At 26.6% G+C, this 6,921-nt stretch overlaps 1 long non-coding RNA gene across 1 annotated transcript in view; it reads right to left on the minus strand.

The window, feature by feature from the left end:
• Positions 1-1,546, minus strand: part of LOC107883491 — a 2,349-nt gene extending 803 nt beyond the window's left edge. Inside the window, exon 1 of the long non-coding RNA XR_001679328.2 lies at positions 1,210-1,546. This is a non-coding gene — a long non-coding RNA (uncharacterized LOC107883491). The remainder of the gene's footprint in view (positions 1-1,209) is intronic.
• Between the last annotated feature and the right edge of the window lie 5,375 nt (positions 1,547-6,921).

Genomic DNA, 6,921 nt, shown 5'->3' on the forward strand with positions numbered 1-6,921 from the left:
AGACTATGTTAATGAATTTTATATTTTTATAAATAACAAATTTCCAGATGAATATAGAAAATTCAAATAAGTAATAACTGTCATGATTTACTTGTGATAAAATTTAAAGTTGTATTATTTAAACAAAAACACGAATTATAGTCAATTTTATAGTTAATTAATGTGTTACATCTTATATAATAATAGGTACAAAACTACTTTTGAAATTTTAATATTTTAATTCTTAAAAAATAATTTAATTTGTGTAAAATTAGAAATGTCTTGTGACTTAAGAATTGTAAGTGATAATGGTTTTCTAGAAGTTCATTCTATTAAATTTTGAATGTGTTTTAATAATACCAAAATTTGAGAAAGTTTTATTTAAGAAATGTAGACTTCATATGCCAGTTAAAATCAAAATATAGACTTAACATTTGGAATTGTTTAGTAGTTTTATTTAAAACAAACGTATACCTAATGAATATTATAACTGTCTAAGAAAGATTTTCGTTATCAGTTTAAAAAATTGAATTTTTTTATTCTAAAAAAATGTAAAATAATATCATATTTTTAAGTTAAATTTTTTTTTTAAATAAACCTGATTTTAGTGTTCAATAAACTCAGTTGTAAAATGATCTAAAACAATGAAAATATGACCATAAAATTTAAAACTGTCCAAATATTCAAAAAAAAAACTTGTTATTCTGATTCAAAAATACGCAAAACGTATTATACAACTTATATGTTATAAAGCGAGTGCACTGCATAGTTAAATTCGGTAAACAATGCAAAACGCATCGAAATTCCAGCCATTTATAGACTTTAGTAATAGATCTAATCATATTTATGAATATTTATTTGATTATTTTTATATCAATTATAATTTACTCAAATCATGACTATATATCACTTAATAATATTGTTTTTGATAACAATTTAAATATGTATCTATGACTTAATGTTTTACAAATTTCAATTTATTGAAGATAATTTTATTCTGTTTTAACTTTAACTATAGGTAATACATTTTTGTCTATATCTAAAATATTTCAATTATTTCTGGACTAAAGGTGTTTTTTTATAACTATTTAAAATAAGAATTTTATAATGGTACGGCAATTTTAATTTTAATATTTTTTATATTGTTTTAGGTATATAAAACAATTTAATAACTGTGTAAAATAAACAACTAATGAACTAAATAATAAAATAATTTATTATAAAACTTACTTCTTGTATTGTATTATGTGCTTCTCGAACTATGAAAAATATAAATATCATCTTCAAAATACAAAAAACTAAAAGCAATTTGTTGTATGCAAATACTGTGTCAATATTGTTAGTGTAGTTAAATGCTAATTTTGTTACGTTCGAAGCAATGAGTAAAACTGATTCAATGATGATGAGTAATGCGTGAAAAGCATAATATGTTTTGATTTCCTCTGTCAAATTCCGCAGTTTGATAAATAAATAGTGTACTTCGGTTGGATACAAACATTTTCCCGTAGTAGTTGAACGGCAAATACCTAAAATTAACAAACAATTAAGTGTTTTTTTGTTCACAATTATTATTATTTTAAACCAAATATGACGAGACTGATAAATTTGTAAAAATTAAGAATATTCATTTTTAATCTGTGTACATTTAAAATTATGTTATGTTATATTGTTATGTATCAGTGTTACTTGTTAGTATGGTGTGGTGTAAGCCAACATATTGTACCTATGTAAGAATTAAATTTATTTATTTTAGTTATCTGTACAATAATATACTGTATACTGTATACTGTTTGGTAGCAGTGGTGGTCAAATTATTTTGTCATAGGGGGGGGGGGGGGATACAGCTGATTGTTTAACATAATTTTTTAACATAATTTTATGCATTATTTTATCATTAAAAATATAATTTATGGTTATGTCTAATATCAATTTATAAAATGTGGTAAATACAAACTTTATTTATAACTTAGGTATACAGACTGAATCACGGACATTCACCCCGACCATTCCCCCCCGGACTATTTTCGGTGTAGTAGGACATTTTCCCCATATACATTTTTGATGCGAACATTTCACCCCCATTATTTTTAAAAGTTTTTTATTTTATAATAATACTTTATTATTTAATATGAAAAATGTATTATTTTATTATTAAATATTTTGCCCATAATTGTCAATATCATACTACACCGAAAACAATCAGGGGTAAAATGTCCATTTAACATACAGACTTTATAAATATATTATAGTATTAACAATATTTTTATTATATTAGTAGGTATATCTATTTTTTTGTTTTTTTTTTGCTAATTCGTCCAGTACTTCGTTGGATGTTATATTTATAAATTATAACCCCACAATGAACAGCCATAGAATAAATATTATCGCTACGTCGACAACTTGATTTTCTGTAACGATATTAGTAATCTTACTTATTTTTTCATCCGCCGAGCGTTTAGAAGTAGAGCAATTTGCATCAAAATAGCTAGTAATTTTCCTTTTATAGACATAGTAATTGTGAAAATGTAAAATAGACAAAATAGTCAATATTACAAAAGACACCGACCGTATAATAGTAAGTAAAATAGTACTACACGGACCTACAGTAAAAAACACGAGTACGAAAGAGTAAAGACGAATCACGGTGATAACCAAATATTATAAGTTATGACAAATGATAAGCAAACGATATTTCAAGTTTTCAACTAACTAATTACCTGGGGCTGATGGTACGTAATATTGTAAAATATATCCACCGATCGTACTATCGCCCGTATAGGCCAATGTTCTGGGAAAGTGTAGAGCTAGTTGTTATTGAGAATTCTCGATGATCGAGGGGGATAATTCCCATATTATATTTTGTGTAAGCAACTAAATATTAATATTTAATAATGACAATAATATCCTAGCTCCTAGATATGAGTCTAGATAATAATTAATAATATAGTTGTGTCATATAAACACGTATAAACATATTCTGACATTCTGTCGAAATTTACAATATTTGATAATTTATTTTTAGAAAAAAAAATAGAACAAAATTTAATGCATTATACAATATATTTAATTATAAATTGTTATAAATATTGAAAAAAAATTCATGGGGGGGTCTATCCCCCTCACCCCCCCCCGTTTAACCACCACTGTTTGGTAGTAACGTAACGTAAATTACAAATTACTGTAACGCAATTACTTTTTCAGTAACGCAGCAGTAATTTCATTACGTTTTACTTTGAGTAACGCAATTGTAACATAATTACTTTTTAAAAGTAATTTCTATGAAGTAACGAGTTATTTTCCAAGTTATTAAAATAATAGTTTTTCATAAAAACAAGCCGATAGGATGATATTCCAGAAAAATTAAAAATCAATTATATTTATTTTCGTTCCGATGATAGTTAATAATATTATTAAACATTCCAGGAATAAATGTTATCATTTTATTAGCAGAAAGAAAAGAGTTCAGTTTAAAAAATAATATGTAATTAAAATTAATTATGATTTATGACTTAAGACATAAGACCTATTATAGAAGCCATATAGGTGAGATGATTGTACATTTGTACATAATTGGTCTATTATCACTATAGATTTTATGATTGTAAAATATATACATAATAATTGAATCGTATGAATTGAGTATAGTTAAAAAAAATGATAAATAAAAGTAACGTTATTTGTATTGCACTACTTTATTAAGAGGACGTGATACCCGCATGTGTTGTCTCCGTCTTACAAGTGCGTAACATAGCAAATTATACGCAAAGCAGAACACGTGTAGCTCCGTTAGCTTAAAAATTACAGTGAATTGACCTCTTATAAGATCTAAAGGTAAGATCTAGATAACCTCATGGGCTTTTTTATTTTATTTTAATTTTAAAGCGAGCTATGAGTATTTTAAAATTGTAAATTGTTTGTGCATTTTAAAGTACTTATAACTCGCTTAAAAATTAAAATATAATAAAAAGCCCATGAGGTTTTCTAGATAATAATTTTACCTTTAGATTTTATAAGAGGTCAATTCACTCTAATTTTTAAGCTAACGGAGCTACACGTGCTCTGCTTTGCGTATAATTTGATATGTTACGCACTTGTAAGACTGGTTTTTTGGAAAACCGGTTAAAACCACGGTTTTCTAATTTCTGAACACCGGACTGGAACCGGAACCAAAAGCTTTTAAACACCAGTTAAAAAACCGTAACCGAAACCTAAGACCTTAAAAAACCATTTTCAAAACCCAAGCCGAAACTATAGAATTGAAAAACCGTTCTTGTACCATTCTTGAAAAACCGATTAAAATTTGAAACTGATGTCGGTTTCTTTGAATTCCATAAAGTTAATTATATTATTTGTAATTCTACTATTTTTATACGAAGAAATTATTATGTTCGGATTTATTGATAAAAATCCCGATGCAATTACTGAGTATTACGAAATATTAATATAAATATTATTACTTAACTTATGATTCAAAATTGCAAATACAAATAATATAGTGTGATGTTATTGTAATATACAACTAAATATTAATGTGATCGAATAATGATCTCAACCATAATATGACAACATAATATTATGTCGAATGCAAAAGTAGGCACGAGGCACCTAAATTAGGTACAAAATATTCAATATATTTAAGTTAATAACACGTTCTGCTGAACTTAAATTTGTTATATCGTATATTGTACACTATAATTATACAAAGTAGCCATATTTCAGGGCTTTAGACTCGGCCCTTATAATAGTTAATAGATAATAAAAATCGAGTCTACAGTAATTAGACAGGAAAATAAAATGGAATTTTTAAAAACCGTTCCAAAAACTAAAACAGAAAATTTTCTAAAACCGTTCTTTAAACAGTTTAAACCGATAAAATATTTGAAAAACCTTTTTTAAAACCGAGATCAAAACCAAAATTTTTAAAAATCGATCTTAAAACCTAAACCAAAACCAGAAAATTTAGAAAACCGTTCTCAAGAACTAAAACCGTAATCATTAAAATTTGAAACGGTTTTGATCCCTGTTTAAATAACAACAAACATTTTATTTCATTTTTATGTAGTTCAGCGCTGTGAGTTGTGAATTTGTAACTGTACTGTTGTATCAATCACGCGATACGTATGACTGTATGAGACATGACGATTATGGTCATAGTCGTTGGTCAGATCACAAAATAGATCACTGGTCAGATCGGAATAAAAAAAATCATAAGTTTGACCCCCCCCTGATTATACACCCGCCGGTATTTTGGTTCGATAAACCGTTAGATAATATTATATTTTGTTATTTGAATAAGGTACTTACTGTTTTCAAATACAATGTGGCCAGTTTGTATCTGTCTCTTAACATTCTTATACATACAATATATTGTGATACTGCTATCATTGTCAATAAACAGACCAAACTCCATATAAATAGTACAATAAAATAATTGTTAAAAAAAAACCTCATGACAGATACATGGTAAGTCCCAACAAGTAATACGAATACTAAGTAAAATTGTTGTGCCTTATAGTTCGACGGGCATTGCATTTGTAGTGTAAATTTGTCAAATTGATAAAACGAATCAAGTATTTTAAAAAACTGTTTACTCCTATATGCTGAAAGTATTACGTTAATAACCAACACGATTGAGTTAACGTGTGTCTCGAATAAAATAACCTGAAATTAGAGATTATGGTTGTTAATTTGTAATCATCAATTTGATTTAATGTTTAAACATAGATACTTGACAAAATTAATAAACAATTTACATATTTTAACAGTCTTTGTGTAGATGGTATAGAACTAGTATATTTGAATAATTCAATATTAGTTAAAACACCAGTGAAACCTAATAATATCCATACAATTATTGAATAGCAAAACGATAAGCTCTTGTGGTTTCCGGCGAATGGAAAGAAACCGATTACTTTTCCAACATAATATGTTAGATTCAGGTTACTCCACGCCGAATACGTCATAATAATTCACTGTAACAGACCAAGTTCGCAATCCGCAGAAAACTAAAATGCGTATTGTTTCCATTGTTCATAAAGTTAACATTAAAATATTTTGACAGCAAATACTCGGCAAGTATAAGTACTCGAGTTCTGACAAAAGTTTTTTGTATCAAGTATTTTGAAGTACTTTGAAATCAATTAACTTCTTACCTGTTGTAGTGATTGGATTAAATAATTTATTTATCTCTATATCCTTTAATAATGTATTGAATTTATAAGCAAATAGTATTATATTTTAGAAGCAATTTTTTTGACAGCTCTTCAAACCGGATTTATGTCATGATGAACATTAATATTTAAGTATATAGGTAAATAGACAGGTAATCAATAATAATATGTTGAAATGTATATAGGTTATAACATACACAAAATCATAGGTATTCGTATTCCGTATCAGAATTTATTTGAAACAAAAATAATTTTCTGATGTTGGAGTTGAGAAGGTTACCAATACTATTTTACACCTATGGTGTATTCCATTTCTGCTGTAATCTTAAATTTGAATGTAAAAATATATCTTGGCTTTGGATACATATATACATACATACATTCGAGAAAAACAGAAATATGGACTATAATAAGTATAAAAATATATTTTATGAGTTTTTATTCATTTTTTTTTTAAAAATTAAAATCCCTATTCAATGTCGTAACTCTTGGGCCCGTGTGCAAAGATTTACTTTAAAGCCACAAATTAATATGATTATTGTTATTTTAAAATATAATAAGAAAATTGAAAATTACTGTCTCTATTAGTTATTAGTTATTACCTAGTTTCCATTAACCATCCCAACATATTAATATCGGTTCCGGCACATTTGCGGTCGGCACATTTTCGGTCGGCACCTTTTGCGTGTCATTTGCGGTCAATTTATTTCTATCTGCCTGACTATAAGATTTGGGTGCTATATATAATATTTTATATACTATATACTTAATC

Source organism: Acyrthosiphon pisum, chromosome A1 (genome assembly GCF_005508785.2).
Source record: "Acyrthosiphon pisum isolate AL4f chromosome A1, pea_aphid_22Mar2018_4r6ur, whole genome shotgun sequence".
NCBI lineage: Eukaryota > Metazoa > Arthropoda > Insecta > Hemiptera > Aphididae > Acyrthosiphon > Acyrthosiphon pisum.